The 18,729-nt window shown below is 42.7% G+C and overlaps 1 long non-coding RNA gene across 1 annotated transcript; it reads right to left on the bottom strand.

Annotated features, from left to right (window-relative positions):
- Nucleotides 1-841: 841 nt before the first annotated feature.
- LOC129624309 (uncharacterized) lies at nucleotides 842-5,943 on the bottom strand. Its single transcript, XR_008700875.1, has 3 exons — nucleotides 5,708-5,943; nucleotides 5,306-5,380; nucleotides 842-2,668 (listed from the first exon to the last, which is right to left on the bottom strand). It is a non-coding gene; the product is annotated as an uncharacterized LOC129624309 (long non-coding RNA).
- Between the last annotated feature and the right edge of the window lie 12,786 nt (nucleotides 5,944-18,729).

The raw sequence follows: 18,729 nt of genomic DNA, 5'->3' as shown, positions 1-18,729 counted from the left end.
ATGAAATCAATCCTAAGGTTTCAGATATTATTTAAAACTGTGTGAAGAGACAAGCACCCTGTGACCATGTCTCTAGACCCTGTGTATACTTTCCCTGAAATTTCATTTTTTTTTTCAGGGAAACTTCTCCCTTTTCAAAAAGGTCACCCTAGCTTCTAAAAAGGCTCACAAGGAATAGGTTTTAGATCACCATGGAAGAATTGGTAAGGTATGGGAAAGATATGGACAGGAAAGAGAAAAATTTGATTCTATGAAATGAAAAATGCATCAGAGTTTCTTTCCCTGAATTTGGAGGGGTATATGTGGGCATAGTTCTGTGTGTGCTGGGGGTTGGAAGAGAATGTGTGTAACAGAAATTGAATGGTGCTGGAAAAGACATTACTCTGAACCATATTTTTGATGAAGAAACAATCAAGTATTCATGGCTACAACTCTAATGGATAAAATAACTCAAAAATACTAGAGGGAAGTAAGGTAGACTAGTACAGCACAGTGGTTAGAACTATAGGCTCTTAAAATCAGTTGCAGGAGTTTAGATCCCAGTTTTGCTACTTCCTGATTGTGTGACATTTGATAGGTCACTTAAAAACAAGCAAGCAAACACCGCATGTTCATCTCATCTATATTCTCATCTATACAGTGGACAGTAACAGTAAGTACACATCAGGATGTTGTAAAAATTAAACGAGAATGCCTATAAAGTATCTAACTCTTCATAAAAATGTGCTATTATCAAAAGGAGGGCATATCTAATATTTTTGAGCTCCTTGTAGTAGAACAGTCTACTTCTCAGGTTCAAGAAATTGGAAAGAGTTAATCCCGACAGAAATTGTCACCAAGCTTAGCAACAGAGCAAGTGATTTTATTAGTGGAAGTGAATATGACCCCCAGTAACCAGGCCTACAAAACATGGGGAAGAGGACACCTGACCAACAAATAGTAATAATCACAAGATTGTCGGCAGCTGGGCCCTCAGAACATCTGCATTCCTTTCATAATTAGTAAGCAAATAACCCTGCTCAGTGGCAGCGAATCCGCACCAAGCATACAAGCGGTGCCTGCAAAACTAGAAAAAGCTAGCAGATGCCCCTTGCAGGAAATTTAATTAAAGGGGAAAGGCCTCTAATAATGTTCCCATTGTGCTCTTGACTTCAGTTGGAGAAGGCAAACATTGTGCAAATTCTCCAGGCCGGGAGGCTGGTGTGGAAACAGCCAGACCCGTGGGCCTCCTTGGCTCCCGCCAAGAGCCCTTGCGGCTGTGTCGATTGATAACCACCTCCCCAAAGTCACACAGTACTTTCAGATCAGCACAATTCTGGGTCACAAAATGGGTGGGAAGCCACAGAGTTCCAGGTCCTTTAAATAAAGTTAAAGATTACACCATTTGTAATGAAACACCTTTGTGTTTCCTCATGGCCTCAGTTCCTTAGTCACTGATAATACAATAAACTCAGAAATAATTCACGGAGCTGAGAAATGAAGCCTCACCCTCATGTTCTGAAGTTAGCCCTCCCTCTGCCTCTTGGAAGGAGGATGGAACATCTATGTTACATCCTCAACCTGTGACATCTTCTTGCCAGCGTGGAGACTCTCAAGTTGTTGGAGGCAGCGCGCAGGCAATTCCACAGGCAGATGGTGTAGCAGGTGCCTGCCCTGGGACTGCAGTGTCCGACCGCGCGTGTGGCTCGGGGCACCAGCTCTACGGCCCTGGGCAGATGGCTTCGTTCCCTGTGCTCTTCAGTTTCCTCATCCACAAAATGGGAGTAACGATAGCGCTTTACCCATAGTGTAGTTGTGCCGGGCACACTGTGTACTAAATAACTGTCAGCTATTATGCCCATTCTTGGAGAAGGCGATGGCACCCCACTCCAGTACTCTTGCCTGGAAAATCCGATGGACGGAGGAGCCTGGTGGGCTGCAGTCCATGGGGTCGCTAAGAGTCAGACACGACTGAGCGACTTCACTTTCACTTTTCACTTTCATGCATTGGAGAAGGGAATGGCACGCCACTCCAGTGTTCTTGCCTGCAGAATCCCAGGGACGGGGGAGCCTGGTGGGCTGCCGTCTATGGGGTCGCGCAGAGTCGGACACGACTGAAGCGACTTAGCAACGGCAGCAGCAGCAGCATGCCCATTCTTCTTAGTAGTTAACGATGGTCTCACCCTGTGAAAGTCTGGCAAAGAATTCTTTGAAGACAATTATAGTGACCAGTTAAATGAATCTTTATAAAGTATCTTATTTTGAATCCATACCCTGAGGTGGGATTGCTGGATCATACAGTGGTTCTGCTTACACTTTTCTGAGGAGCCTCGACGCTGCTTTCAGTAGTGGGAGCACTATTTTATACTCCCACCAAAAGTGCACAAGGGTCTCCATTTCTCCACATCCTTGAAAACACATGTCTTCTTCTTCTTTTTTTTTTTTTTCAAGTAATAGCTATTCTAACTGGAATGAGCTGATGTATATATCGTAATGATTTTGTTTTCTTTTTATCAATTATATTTCAACAAAGCTGTTTTTAAAAAACCTAACATTGTACCTTACATATTGTAGGCATATCATACAATGGCTCTTTGATTGCTATGTAGAATAATAACATGTGTTGCTTCTTCTCAAATTATATTCCGCTCCTTTGGCTTCTCCACCGCTTTGACCTTTTCCGGTGAACCTGTTAAGGGATTACAAAGATCTTCATTTGGCAAGTCTTTACAGGGTTTATTTGAAATACAAACACCCACTTGATGTTAAGAATAGAGAGGGAAGAGGCACAGGCAGGAGTGTGGATAGGGTCCCTCCTTAACTGAACTTAAATTCTGGTTAAACAAGTGGTAACAACAAAACCTGAGAAGCGTTAGGATCAGAAACTCAGAGTGAGGGAATTATGTGTCAGGAACTCACAGGAGGAGGAAGGAAAGACTTCCTTAAGGAAATGAGAAGTGAAGGATTCTAGGCATCAGCTGCACTTGAGAAAGTGCTCCAGACAGGTGAAAGATTGTGGTTCCAAGGTCTGGAAGGAAAAGAGCTGGTAGTGGGGAAAGATGGAAAGGTGGGATGGTGGCCAGATTCTGAAGTCGGCTTGGAGGCCATCTCAAAGGGTGAGGCTTGATCCTGAGAATGATGGGGGATTTGCTGGAGGGTTTCAGGTAGGGAAGGGAAATGTTCCCATCTGAAATTAGGAAGAATCATTCTGACTGCTCTGTGAGGCAAGAGGGAGTGTGGGGTCCTGCTAAGAGGCATTAATGCATAATCTCTTGATGATTCTGGTCCCAACTTGGATGAAGGCAAAGAAATGGGTGGCTTTGAAAGAAATTTAAACAGTAGGCTTAAAACCCAAGCTAACCTCATCCCGCCACTCAGATAGGGACAGAACAGGTAAAAACCTTAACCTTCAGGCTGCTCTTCTGTCAGGAACACCCAGAACATATTTAGTCTGAAGAAAGACAGTAAACTTATATCCAAAGTGGAACTAGGGTCTGTCTACACATGTCAATTGTCTGCACTAATCTACTTGACCCATTGCTTCAGTTAATGAAGGGCTGCATGCCTGCCTTTCACCCTAATTATGCTTATCATCCAGGGCCCATAGACGCCAGGAATAACTCAACACCAGTCCCTCTAGCCAAACAATCAGCAAACAAAGATAAGTTTAAAGAGTGTCAAACCCAACTTTATGACTCCCGCGTAGGCACCAAGGGCACTGTCTCAACAGCCTAAGCCACCAGACAGGATGGCCCAGCGCTGCTTGTTAGTTGACCTGCCGGGACCAACTGTGACTCATCTGTTTACTGCAGAGCAAAGGTAACTTGGGATGTAAAAGTAGACAGCTGCCTGCCATTGCACCTGGAAACGAGGGCACTGGGCTCTTCAAATGGAAGTGTTTCCATTGGCATAGACCCAGGCTGGATGAAGCCTGCTGGGTGAGAAGTCACGCCATGGGATGTGTGGGAACGCACGCACATATTTTAAAGAATGGGGTCTTCACAGCTGACTGGCTGTTTCAGGTCACTTTCATTGTCTCACGGAGCAGCTTAGAGGCCAGTGATAATCACTTGTAAGTGTTTTTGTTATGTACAATTTCAATATAACCAGACTTCTTTTCTTGGCAGAAGTAAGGTTATGGGCAGGCATAATGAAAGAGTAATAATAGTATTAATACTATTGGTATCATTTATTATTGTTTAGAAGGTGCTATGTCATTCAATCTAGTGATAACAACCTGGGTACCCATGTGAACTACCTGGGGAACTTTAAAATACTGATACCTGGGCCCACCCGCCAAAGGTTCTGACTTCATTGATTCGTGAGAAGCCCAAGCATTGGCATTTTAAGGCTCCCCAGAGAATCCTGGGCTTCCCAGGTGGCTCATCAGTAAAGAATCCACCAGCCAATGCAGGAGATGAAGGAGATGTGGGTTTGATCCCTGGCTTGGGAAGATCCCCTAGAGGAGGAAATGGCAACACACTCCAGTATTCCTGCCTGAAAAATTCTGTGGACAGAGGAATCTGGCGGGCTACTGTCCATGGGGTTGCAAACAGTTGGACACAGTTGGATTCTCACACGCAGAGAATCCTAACGTGCAGCCAGTGTTGAGAACTACAGCTTTAATGATGACAGCGTGCAACGTCGGGATGTTTAGCTTCATCTGATAGAGAGAAGGGGGAAAACGTAGAGACAGAAAGAAAAAGTAATTTGCATAATTGCAAGATCGGGCACTGGATCCTTGAGTCTCTCTGGTCACCAACCTCCCTCGAAATTATTTCCCATACTATTCAGTGGGTCCTTGATAAGGAGTGCACAGGGAGAGTGCACAGCGGAAGAAGGAAGCCCAGGGCCAAAGCACCACACAGGTACCTGGAACTCTGTGTAGGAGGCGCCGCCTTGCTGTGAGGCAGCTCTGCAGCCATGGATGAAGATTCATAAAGGAGAGAAGCCAAGTAGGCAGATAGCCCACCCTCGTGGTGGCAGCGGCTCCCGCCTCTGTCTAAGGCCCTGGGGAGGCTCTCAGGAGATACTTGGCAAAGCTCAAAAAGGGCACAGCTGGCAGGCAGCCCCTTTGCCATAACGGCCTGCAATAAATATAATCACGTAGGATTCTGAAACCACATTCCTATTCCTTCAGCTGGGAAGACAAGGACTAAATATTTGAGGAATAAAATGTGGCAGAGGATGCTGTATCTGGAGCTAATTGAACATATCTGGGCTTCTCTTGTGGCTCAGCTGGTTAAAGAATCTGCCTTCAATGTGGGAGACCTGGGTTCAATTCCTGGGTTGGGAAGATCCTCTGGAGAAGGGAAAGGCTACTCACTCTAGTATTCTGGCCTGGAGAATTCCACGGACTGCTCACGACTGAGTGACTTTCACTCACTTCACAAGCATGGGCCTGTCATGTTTCAAAAAAAAAAGATAAAGAGTGAAGCATGGATACAAATGGCAAGTTCACCTCCTTTATGTTCTCTCACTTGGGAGTGGCTGGGAAAGAATAACACTCTGAGGGAAGAAGAAAGGAGGGGAGATGGTTCTGGAATCTGGGTGGGAGGTATCTGGCCTGCTCGGTAATTCGCATCTGACTCCTACTGGTACACTCCCCACAAAGCTTTGGACTAGCCACCTTCATTCATGTATTTACTCATGTAAACAGTCATTAAGGGTTTAAAACTCTCGGGATTCTTATAGGAATACGACCCATCCCTGACCTTGAGTAACTCACAGTTCAGTAGGGAAGGAGTCACAGGGGCATGGAGGGGCAGCTTCTCATGTGGGCCGTCCTGACTGCCTCATGGGATGAACCAGTGGAGAGAGGGGAGATGGTGTTCTCAGTGAAGCGGGCAGCTTCCACCGAGGGACAGAGATCCCCTCCTCTGCATCAATAAAAGATGTGCCTTGTTAAATAGCCGCATAGGCTTCACTGCAGAAACTTCCTTCTCTCGATTTCAAAGACTTGGACTTCCTTCTCTCTGTTCAAGCCAAAGAGCTGAGTGTCCAAAGTGAGACTGAATTCCTTACTCAGATTTTTTTTTTTTTTTTTTTAACAGAAGCACTCAATTCTGAAGGCCTGCCAGCCACACTAAAGAGCTTTTCTCAAGAAGGCATGGGCCAGGTAGAGGCGGCTTTGCAGAGGGGCGAGTGTTAGGTTTTGGACTAAAATAAAAATCCTATTCAGATGAGGTTAACAGTACACAGAACACAGGCACTGCATGAAGGAGTCATTTCTCCCCTTGGTAAACATTCTGTTTCATAATATCAAATGTCATAGCAGGGCATAACAAGGCAGACACACAGATCCTTGGAGGGAGGTATTCCTAAATTTCAGTCCCGACACTGCCACGTAGGATCATAGATGACCTCCTGCAGGTGTTTGAGCTCCACTGCTTCTCTGTATAAAATAGGGCTGTGGGGGTCCCCCCATCCACTCTGGTGGGGAGAATTAGGTGGCATGGCAGCATAAGAGTCCTTGGGCTTGGCACAGAAGGGGTCTCAGCCAGTGGTAGCTGTGCTTCCTGCCCTCCTGATGTGACCTCCTGTTTCCAGTCCCCCTCACCATATAGCCCCCTTTCCAGTCTCCAAGCTCAGTCATCCCTGCTCTCGGAAATGTCTACGTTTTTCCAAAAGTGGATGATTCACTTTTTGATCCCTTTCTGCTCCTCGAAACACAGCAACATAATCCCTCCTTAAGCTCTTCATTTGGATATTCACAAATCCACCTGTGTTCAGTCAACTTATACCAAGGGCAGGATGGCAAGGGCTGGGCTATGGTTCCAGAATCAAGGGTGAAATGTGAAGGTTTCTCAGCCTCCCCCAGTGACTCAGTGGTAAAGAATCTGCCTGCAGTGCAAGAGGCACAGGAGACACGAGTTAGATCCCTGGGTTGGAAAGATCCCCTGGAGGAGGGCATAGCAACCCACTCCAGTATTCTTGCCTGGAGAATCCAATGGACAGAAGAGCCTGGTGGGCTACAGTCCATGGGGTCGCAAGGAATTGAACACAACTGAATAAACTTATATGCAGAGTACATCATGAGAAATGCTGGGCTGGAAGAAGCACAAGCTGGAATCAGGATTGCTGGGAGAAATATCAATAACCTCAGATATGCAGATGACACCACCCTTATGGCAGAAAGTGAAGAGGAACTAAAGAGCCTCTTGAAAGTGAAAGAGGAGAGTGAAAAAGTTGGCTTAAAGCTCAACATTCAGAAAACTAAGATCATGGCATCTGGTCCCATCACTTCATGGGAAATAGATGGGGAAACAGTGGAAACAGTGTCAGATTTTATTTTTTTGGGCTCCAAAATCACTGCAGATGGTGATTGCAGCCATGAAATTAAAAGATGCTTACTCCTTGGAAGGAAAGTTATGACCAACCTAGACAGCACATTAAAAAGCAGAGACATTACTTTGTCAACAAAAATCCGTTTAGTCAAGGCTATAGTTTTTCCAGTAGTCATGTATGGATATGAGAGTTGGACTATAAAGAAAGCTAAGCACCAAAGAATTAATGCTTTTGAACTATGATGTTGAAGAAGACTCTTGAGAGTCCCTTGGACTGCAAGGAGATCCAACCAGTCCATCCTAAAGGAGATCAGTCCTGGGTGTTCATTGGAAGGACTGATGTTGAAGCTGAAATGCCAATACTTTGGCCATCTGATGTGAAGAACTGACTCATTTGAAAAGACCTTGATGCTGGGAAAGATTGAGGGCAGGAGGAGAAGGGGACGACAGAGGATGAGATGGTTGGATGGCATCACCAAGTCAATGGACATGGGTTTGGGTAGACTCCGGGAGTTGGTGATGGACAGGGAGGCCTGGAGTGCTGCGGTTCATGGGGTCCCAAAAAGTCAGACACAACTCAGCAACTGAACTGAACTGAACTGAAGCAACTTAGTGCAAATGCATGAAGGTCTTCCAGCTCCATTTCTGTCTCCCTCTCCCCTGAAAGAGCCACCCCAAGTCACTTAATTTCTCCATCACCCTGATTTTCACTTTGGAACACTCACTTACCACTAATGTTCAGAAATGTTTTGTTTCTGCCTGTGCTGAGCCTGCCTATAAGACAAATCATGATCTTTGTCATAGTTATGCTCTTTGCTTCCTGAGTGAAATAGTACCAGGTTTGATTATATTTTATTATTTACAATTAATTATATCCTATTATGTATCTCTCTTTGATGGTGAGTGGCAGAGGCATATATGTTAGTTGCTCAGTTAGTTGCTTCCTTCTCCAGGGGGTCTTCCCAACCCAGGGATCAAACCTAGGCCTCCTGCAGACAGATTCTTTACCATCTGAGCCACCAGGGAAGCCCGTTAAAGGAGATGATCCACGTACAAAGTCACCCACAGGGGTCAGTGGAGATGCCGCCGGATGGGAAAGGCCCCTGAGCCGGGTGCCCCTGAGGCCGGGATGTTGGGGGTGACTTAGGAGGTGTCCGGCCTGCTCATTCCTGCCTCCACCCCGCAGTCTAGCCTCCTCAGCTCGCCCTGCGCCCCAAGCAGCACCTGGAGCAGCCGGCTCTCCAGCTAGAACAGCCCGGGCCGCGCACCCAGCCGAAGCTCAGAGCCGGTGCGAGGAGCGCGGCACTGCTGTCCGGCGAGGGTAGGCGCAGCGACGGCACGGACGAGGAGGCTGAGGACAGCAGGCCCAGGGTGAGGACCTCGCCGGGCACATGGGCCACGCCGCTGCAGCGCGCTGAGTCCCTGGCCCACCTGAGCACGCTGCACCTGGGGGGCCCGCGGCCGGCCGCCCTGCTGCCCACCAAGCTCCACGACTGCAACAGGCAGGCGCAGCCCTGCCCAGCAAGCTCTTCCTCCGCATTGAGTTTCACGGCGACGGGTTTGCTGATTCATCCCATTCCAATATTTTATAAATAAGCTCTCAGAATCAAGACCATTTTATTATCTTCTACTTGTAAATAGATTTTTAAAGACTCATCAAGTTAAAAAAAAAAAGCATGTATAAATATCTATGCTGCTGCTGCTAAGTCGCTGCAGTCGTGTCCGACTCTGTGCGACCCCATAGACAGCAGCCCACCAAGCTCTGCCTTCCCTGGGATTCTTCAGGCAAGAACACTGGAGTGGGTTGCCATTTCCTTCTCCAATACATGAAAGTGAAAAGTGAAAGTGAAGTCGCTCAGTCGTGTCTGACTCTTAGCGACCCCATGAACTGCAGCCCGCCAGGCTCCTCTGTCCATGGGAGTTTCCAGGCAAGAGCACTGGAGTGGGGTGCCATTGCCTTCTCCATATAAATACCTATAGTCTGTGATATAATGGCGAGAGGGGGGAATCTGAAACAAGAGGCCACAAGAATATTTTAGAAGACAGCACTTGAACACAAATCCTTCCCTTCTCTTCCCATTGTTGCCAATGGGTGTGAGGCCTTGGTCAGCTCATACCAGAACTGTTACAAAACTGTCTAATTTATTCTGCAGCCTCCAGCCTCTTTCCCCTGCAGTCATTGCTGCCCAAGTACTTCAGTCCTAGTGTGACAGATCACTTGTTTCCTAATAGCTCCCAGTGATTGCAGGATAAATTCCATCCTCCTCAATGAGACATTCAAGGTGCTTTGCTATCAGGCTTCTACTGACTTTCCAAGGACCCCATTGCTGCCAAATGGATCTATGCATTGTCCTCTGCTAGTCCTGAAACAGCTTCACTTGACCTTTGGAGATTAATATGATATCCTGGGGCAGAATGGTGCCCCTAAAGCCCACTTTCCCTTTGACTTTTCCCTGGCAATTCCACTATCCATCAGCTTCTCTGCTCTGGCTGTTTCACAGTCCTCCTTCTTCACAAACCCAGAAATAATGTAATATCCCTAAGATATTGCTCTCTACTACAGTCTATGTCCAAGCACATTTTTTTATACTTTTGTCTTTCCCATTGTGCACCTGTCCTCCAAACACACCTGAGCAGGTAAGGAGAGAAAAGGAGAGAAATTCCTGATGTTTACTGTGGATCTACTGCACACGGAACATGAACACATTGGGATTCATTTAAATTCACCTTCAAATTTCAAAAGGACTGCCCTAGTGTCTCAGATAGTAAAGAATCTGCCTGCAATGCAGGAGACTTGAGTTCAATCCCCGGGTCCGGAAGATCCCCTGGAGGAAGGCATGGAAACCCACTCCAGTGTTCTTGCCTGGAGAATTCCATAGACAGAGGAGCCTGGCGGGCTATAGAATATGGGGTCTCAAAGAGTCGGATATGAATGAGTGACTAACACTCAAACTTATATGGAGGTATTTTAGATTCACACTTCCCAGTGAAGAAACTGAAGCTGAGGAGGGGTTAATGACTTTCTCAAGGATAGTTATATGGTGCCAAAGAGGAAAAAAAAAAGAGTTGTGGAATGGAGCTCATGAAGATAGGCTTCACAGACATGGTGGGAGCAGAGCCAGACCTTGGTGGGGTGGGCAGGAGGGGAGCCGTACCATGAGTGTGAGCAGCACCTCAAAGACTCCAGACTCACCCTGACAGTGGGGTCATTTACAGCTTTTAGAGATTATACCTAATTTCCTTTAAGAAGGCAATATTAAAGTTAATTGCCTGATTTTGAGCACGCAAACACTGAAATTCACTGGAAGAGCCAAAGTTCAGGGGTAAGTGAACTTTACTGCAGCACGTTGAGAACAGAATAAATGCTGATGAAGAGGCAGAGGTATTTTAAACTGCAGGTCAAAAGAGGGCTTTTAGCACAAGATGGCTGAAATTGGGCAAACACACAATCCCAGGTGGTTTCATACAGCAGGATAAAAATGAATGAGTCTACATGGGTCCATGGGTAATAACAAACTGCGTGTATGTGTGTCTGAGTGTGTGTCTGTCTGTCTGTTGAGGGTATACTTTCTGCTCAGTTTTGCTTGGAACCTAAAACTACTCAAAAAAATAAAGCCTATTTAACAAAATGAAATAATTTTAAACATTTTTAAATAAATGAGTCCAGATCCCAAAGCTGTCCTCTGAGACATAAAAGGAGGGGAGAATGTGCCCTCCTTTTGGTGCATTGGAGCACAGACTCCTGCTCAGTTGTTGTGTTTCATGGCCTTTTATTTTTCCATTTTTCTCCCCAATGAAATGCTTATGAGCACTGAAGACTCAAAAGCAAGATATGGAAATAAGAAAGAGGTGGAAGGGGGACAGCAAAGAGAAGGAAGTAAAGGATGCTTGAATAGCTTACATATTGAAAATAGAAAACTGGCTGCATGTTTCAAAAGCATGATAATTAAGCATCCATGAAGAGTTTTACAGAACATCTATTATATGGTAACCCTGGGAGGCTGCTCACTTTTCTGATTGTCTTTTAATTTCTTCTCTGAATCAGGCATGACAATACTTGCTTTACATGATTATGATGAAGATTAAATAGCATAACGTGCTTTAAAGTCTTAGCCCCAAAGCCTGCATTCATTCATTGAAAATAGTTGTTGAGTGCCTAATACGACCTAGATATCAAGGGGATAGAAACAGACGTGATTATTCTGGGCTCACTGCATTTACAGTCTAAAGTTGACAGATGTCAAACAAGAAAACATAAAACTAATCAATTACAAGTTGTGGAGAATTCTACAAAGGGAAAAGCCAGGGTGTTATGCAAATATAATATGGCCTCTGAATAAATGATCAATAAATAGTAGTTAAAGACAGATATTACTCTGTAATAGGACAGATTCATTTTTATCAGACAAACCTATCCACAAAGAATAATTGAGAGAAACTAGATAAAATATTTTTTTAAAAATCTGAAGGAATATAAGAGCTACCACAGCAGCAAGGTTAGACAGGATTCCAGAGAGAAGGTAAATACAAAGAAGTAAGATTAAAATGCAGCTCTGCTTTTTCCTGGAAACATTTGCAAGATGGTAAATGGCTGAAGATAGTTTTCAGCAATCTCATGAAACAAAATTAAGAGTTCATGGCCCACTAAAGAGGAGGAACACTGTCAGTTTTCAATTTCAAACTCTAGAGGGCCATGCTGTGAGTAAGGGCAAAGTAAGTACAGATTGCTGCTACTGCTAAGTCACTTGAGTCATGTTCGACTCTGTGTGACCCCATTGACGGCAGCCCACCAGGCTCCCCCGTCCCTGGGATTCTCCAGGCAAGAACACTGGAGTGGGTTGCCAGTTCCTTCTCCAATGCATGAAAGTGAAGTCGCTCAGTTGTGTCCGACTCTCAGCGACCCCATGGACTGCAGCCCACCAGGCTCCTCCATCCATGGGATTCTCCAGGCAAGAGTACTGGAGTGGGGTGCCATTGCCTTCTCCAAGTACAGGTTAGCTCTCACAAAAACTAAAAGCAGCCTCGCCCTAGGTTGGATTATGATGATTTGCCTAGCTTAACCACCTAGACCACCCTATGAGGAAAGATAATCACCCAAGGCCTCAAATTATCTCTATATTTTTTCATAGAATAGTGTCTAGTATTCAATTTAAAAAGTTCTAGTGTGCCAGGAGACAAGCCAATGACCAAAAATCATTTGAAGGCAATAGAAACAGATTCATAGTAGCTATAGATACTATATAGACACTGGAGTTCTCAGACACACACTTTAAATACTATTAATTATATTAAAGAAAATCAATGACTAGATGGATTTCAACAGACAATTGGAATCTGTAAAAAGAGTAATAAGGAGGTCAGAGAACCAAAAAAATACAATAAATAAAATTTAAAATTCAATAAATGAATTAAGAGCACATTAGATACAGCTGAAGTTCACTATCTCCCAGAGTTTGCTCAAACTCATGTCCATTGAGCTGGTAATGCCATCCACCCATCTCATCCTCTGTCACCCCCTTCTCCTCCTGCCCTCAATCTTTCCCAGCATTTTTTTTTCCCAATGAGTCAGCTCTTTGCATCAAGTGGCCAAAGTATTGGAGCTTCAGCTTCAGCATCAGTCCTTCCAGTGAATAGTCAGGGTTTATTTCCTTTAGGATTAACTGGTTTGATCTCCTTGAAGTCCAAGGGACTCTCGAGAGTCTTCTCCAGAACCACAATTCAAAAGCATCAATTCTTCAGCTCTCAGACTTCTTTATGGTCCAACTCTCATATCTATACATGACTACTGGAAAAACAATAGTTTTGACAATATTGACTTTGTCAGCAAAGTGATATCTTTGCTTTTTTAATACGCTGTCTGAGTTTGTCATACTTTTCTTCCAGTGAGCAAGTGTTTTAATTTCATGACTGCAGTCACTGTCCACAGTGATTTTGGAGCCTAATATATAAAATCTGTCACTGTTTCCACTTTTTCCCCGTCTACTTGCCATGAGTGATGGGACCAGATGCCATGATCTTAGTTTTTTTAGATGTTGAGTTTTAGGCCAACACTCCTCTTTCACTTTCATCAAGAGGCTCTTTAGTTTCTCTTCGATTTTGGCCATTAGAATGGTATCATCTGCATATCTGAGGTCGCTGATATTTCTCCTGGCAATCTTGACTCCAGCTTGTGAGTCTTCCAGCTCAGCATTTCGCATGATGTATTCTGCACATAAGTTAAATAAACAGGGTGAAAATATATAGCCTTGATGTACTCCTTTCCCATTGTTCCACGTCCAATTCTAACTGTTGCTTCTTGTCCTGTATACAAGCTTCTCAGGAGACAGGTTAAGGTGGTCTGGTATTCCCATCTCTTTAAGAATTTCCACAGTTTGTTGTGGCCCATACAGTCAAAGCCCTTAGCATAGTCACTGAAGCAGAAATGGATGCTTTTGTTTTAATTCCCTTGATTTTTATATAATCCAACAGATGCTGGCAATTTGATCTCTGGTTCCTCTGCCTTTTCTAAATCCAGCTTGTACATCTGGAATTTCTTGGTTCACATACTGTTGAAGCCTAGATTGAAGAATTTTGAGCATTACTTTGCTAGCTTGTGAAATGAGCTCAATTGTATGGTAGTTTGAGCATTCTTTGGTACTACCATTCTTTGGGATTGGAATGATTATCATATATAAACACATAATTGTAGTGTCAGAAAGAGAGAAAGAGAATGGGTAGGAACAATATTCATCAGTTTTCGAAAACTGATGAATGACTCAAACCACATATGGAACTGGCTCTATGAATCCCATGATGGACAAATACAAGTAAACTATGGCAAGACGTACCATTATAAATCTGCTGAAAATTGGAGAAAAGATAAAAATGTTAAAAGCAGCTAAAGGCTAAAAAGACACATTATCTTCAACCAGAACAATAAAACTGACAGCTGAAGTCTTAAGAAAAATTAGGAAAGCCAAAGACATTAGTATCCCATTCTAAGGTGAAAAATACCACTTCCAAACTGGAATTATAAAAATTATTTTTCAATATTGAAGATAAAATTTACTAACTTTAAATTTATTTCTATTTTGTATATTTTAATTATAAAATAACATACACATATGGAAAACACACAAAACAAAGGTATAGCTTAATAAATTAAGAGTAATACCTTTGCAACCACCATAAAGAAATAAAACTTTGTCAGCCACTCAAAAACCTCTCTTTACGTGCTGTTCCAATCACAATGCACTATCTTCTCTAAGAGCAGCTCTTACCTTTGTGTCAAACTTTAATTGTCATCTCTTTCTTGTGTTTATAGTTTTGTTATCCAATATGCCTCTCTCAACACTATAGTCTATTCTGGCCCACTAAAAAAATATGTTTGATATGGCACGTAAGTCTCATTTAATCTAGTGGGGCTTCTCCATTCCTTTCTTGTGTAGGGACTTTATCTTTTGAATATCTTGGCTTGTTTGACCTATAGAATTTCCCAAAGCCTGGATTTTGTTAAACTCATAATTATAGTGCCTTTTAATAAGTCCCTCTCATCTCTGTTGTTCTTGAAAATTTTTAGCTGGATCCAGATACTTAAACGCTGTATTTTCTGGAAGAATTTGTCACCAACACCTGCAGGGAAGGAAATATACAAGGGAGGTCTTCAGGCAGAGGAAAAGTGTTGCTAAGTGACAGTAAAAAATTACAAGATAGAGTAAATAGGAAAAATATGTGTATGTAAGTCTAAATAATATTGAGTCTATAAAATATGAATGCTGTCATATGAGGTTTTAAATATTCAGAGAATTAAAATATGTGGCAATGATAGCATGAAAGTCAGAAAAAGATAATAAGTAAAGTCAAAGTGTTCAAAAGTCCTTTCATTGCACAGAAACTGCTTTTAAAAATACTACTTTATATTAAACTTTAATAAATCCGGGATTCATGTTAAATCTCTAAATAATCTCTGAAAGAATGCCAAAAGATTACACAAGTGCCAATATATGAAAAAATTGAGTATTAAAACTCCATTTAAATACTTGACTGACCCTAAAGAAAATAAAGAGAAAAAGGAACTTAGAATGAATGGGAGAAACTGGAAAAATTAGTTACAATGGTAAATCTAAACTCAAGTGTTTCAGCAATTATATTAAATATAAACAATTGTTAAATTTTGTACTGTCAGACTGTGTTAAAAATATCAAGACCCAATAGTACAATGTTTATAAGAGATGCATCTTAAATAAAAGGATATGGAAAGAATAAAACTAAAAGAATGAAGAAAGATAGACCATACAAGCCATAACCAAAAAAAGCTGACATAGTTACATTAGTACCAAATTAAATTGTAAGACAAAAAAGGATCCTATAAAAATGATAGAGGTCATTCCAGTCCAGTTCAGTTCAGTTCAGTCACTCAATCGTGTCCGACTCTTTGCGAGCCTATGAATTGCAGTACACCAGGTCTCCCTGTCTATTACCAACTCCCGGAGTTCACTCAAACTCATGTCCATCAAGTCGGTGATGCCATCCAGCCATCTCATCCTCTCTTGTCCCCTTCTCCTCCTGCCCCCAACCCGCCCCCCTCCCCAGCATCAGTCTTTTCCAGTGAATCAACTCTTCACATGAGGTGGCCAAAGTATTGGAGCTTCAGCTTCAGCATCAATCCCTCCAATGAATACCTAGGACTGATCTCCTTTAGAATTGACTGGTTGGATCTCCTTTCAGTCAAGGGATTCTTAAGAGTCTTCTCCAACAACATAATTCAAAAGCATCAATTCTTCAGCACTCAGCTTTCTTCACAGTCCAACTCTCACATCCATACATGACCACTGGAAAAACCATAGGCTTGACTAGACGGAACTTTGTTGGCAAAGTAACGTCTCTGCTTTTGAATATGCTATCTAGGTTGGTCATAACTTTCCTTCCAAGGTGTAAGTGTCTTTTAATTTCATGGCTACAATCACCATCTGCAATGATTTGGAGCCCCAAAAAATAAAGTCTGACACTGTTTCCATTGTTTCCCCATCTATTTCCCATGAAGTGATGGGACCAGATGCCATGATCTTCGTCTTCTGAATGTTGAGCTTTAAGCCAACTTTTTCACTCTCCCCTTTCACTTTCATCAAGAGGCTTTTTAGTTCCTCTTCACTTTCTGCCATAAGGGTGGTGTCATCTTCATATCCGAGGTTATTGATATTTCTCCCAGCAATCTTGATTCCAGCTTGTGCTTCTTCCAGCTCAGCGTTTCTCATGATGTACTCTGCATAGAAGTTAAATAAGCAGGGTAACAATATACAGCCTTGATGGACTCCTTTTCCTATTTGGAACCAGTCTGTTATTCCATGTCCAGTCCTAACTGTTGCTTCCTGACCTGCATATAGGTTTCTCAAGAGGCAGGTCAGGTGGTCTGGTATTCCCATCTCTTTCAGAATTTTCCACAGTTTATTGTGATCCACACAGTCAAAGGCTTTGGCATTGTCAACAAAGGAGAAATAGATGTTTTTCTGGAACTCTCTTGCTTTTTTGATGATCCAGCGGATGTTGGCAATTTGATCTCTGATTCATCTGCCTTTCCTAAAACCAGCCTGAACATCTGGAAGTTCATGGTTCACGTATTGCTGAAGCCTGGCTTGGAGAATTTTGAGCATTACTTTACTTGCGTGTGAGATGAGTGCAATTGTGCAGTAGTTTGAGCATTCTTTGGCATTGCCTTTCTTGTCAGTCCACTAGGATTTAAATTTGTAGTATTTAATAATTTAGCTTCAGAATATATGAAGAAAAAGTGATAGAATTAAAAGAGAAATGGGCAAATGCCTTGTCACAGTGGAAGCTTTTAAACATAGTTCACTGAAACTGACAGAACAAAAAATAGAAGTTAGAAAAATCAGGCACAGTCTCTGCCTATATTGAACTTGCACTAGAGTAAAGGATACATATAATAATCAAGTGAGCACATGAACAAATGTGAAATTGCATCAGCTGAGTGCTCCGAAGGGAAGGAAGACAGTTTTATGACAATGAAGATGATTTCAGATAAAAAGATATGACACTGAAAGATGAACTTCCCAGGTCAGTAGGTGCCCAATATGCTACTGGAGAAAAGTGGAGAAATAACTCCAGAAAGAATGAAGAGACAGAGCCAAAGTGAAAACAATGCCCAGTTATGGATGTGACTAGTGATAGAAGTAAAGTCCGAGGCTGTAAAGAATAATATTGCATAGGAACCTATATAATATTGCACAGGAACCATGAATCAAGGTAAATCAGAAGTGGTCAAACAGGAGATGGCAAGACTGAACATCAGCATTTTAGGAGTCAGCAAACTCAAATGGACTGGAATGGGTGAATTTACTTAAGATGACCATTATATCTACTACTGTGGGCAAGAATCCCTTAAAAGAAATGGAGTAACCTTCATAGTCAACAGAAGAGTCTGAAATGCAGTACTTGGGTGCAATCTTAAAAATGACAGAATGATTTCTGTTCATTTCCAAGGCAAACCATTCAATATCACAGTAATCCAAGTCTATGCCCTGACCAATAATGCTGAAGAAGCTGAAGTTGAACAGTTTTATGAAGACCTACAAGATTTTCTAGAATTAACACCCAAAAAAGATGTCCCTTTCATTATAGGGGACTGGAATGCAAAAGTAGGAATTCAAGTGATACCTGGAGTAACAGGCAAATTTGGCCTTGGAATACAGAATGAAGCATGGCAAAGGCTAACAGAGTTTTGCCAAGAGAACGCACTGGTCATAGCAAACACCCTCTTCCAACAACACAAGAGAAGACTCTACACATGGACATCACCAGATGGTCAATACCAAAATCAGATTGATTATATTCTTTGCAGCCAAAGCATATACAGAAGAGAAGCTCTATACTGTCAGCAAAAACAAGACCGGGAGCTGAGTGCGGCTCAGATCATGAACTCCTTATTGCCAAATTCAGACATTAATTGAAGAAAGTAGGGAAAACCACTAGACCATTCAGGTATGACCTAAATCAAATCCCTTACGATTATACAGTGGAAGTGACAAATTGATTCAAGGGATTAGATCTTATAGACAGAGTGCCTGAAGAATTATGGATGGAGGTTCGTGACATTCTACAGGAGGCAGTGATCAGGATCATCCCCATGAAAAAGAAATGCAAAAAGGCAAAATGGTTGTTTGAGGAGGTCTTACAAATAGCTGAGAAAAGAAGAGAAGCAAAGAGCAAAGGAGAAAATGATATACACATTTGAATGCAGAGTTCCAAAGAGTAGCAAGGAGAGATAAGAAAGCCTTCCTCAGTGATCAATGCAAAGAAATAGAGGAAAATAATAGAATGCGAAAGACTAGAGATCTCTTCAAGAAAATTAGAGACATCAAGGGAACATTTCATGCAAAGATGGGCACAATAAAGGACAGAAATGGTATGGACCTAACAGAAGCAGAAGATATTAAGAAGAGGTGGCAAGAATACACAGAAGATCTATACA

This window comes from Bubalus kerabau, chromosome 12, assembly GCF_029407905.1.
Source record: "Bubalus kerabau isolate K-KA32 ecotype Philippines breed swamp buffalo chromosome 12, PCC_UOA_SB_1v2, whole genome shotgun sequence".
Taxonomy (NCBI): domain Eukaryota; kingdom Metazoa; phylum Chordata; class Mammalia; order Artiodactyla; family Bovidae; genus Bubalus; species Bubalus kerabau.
The sequence above is the reverse complement of the archived record's forward strand: the minus strand, read 5'-3'. Positions and strand labels throughout refer to the sequence as shown.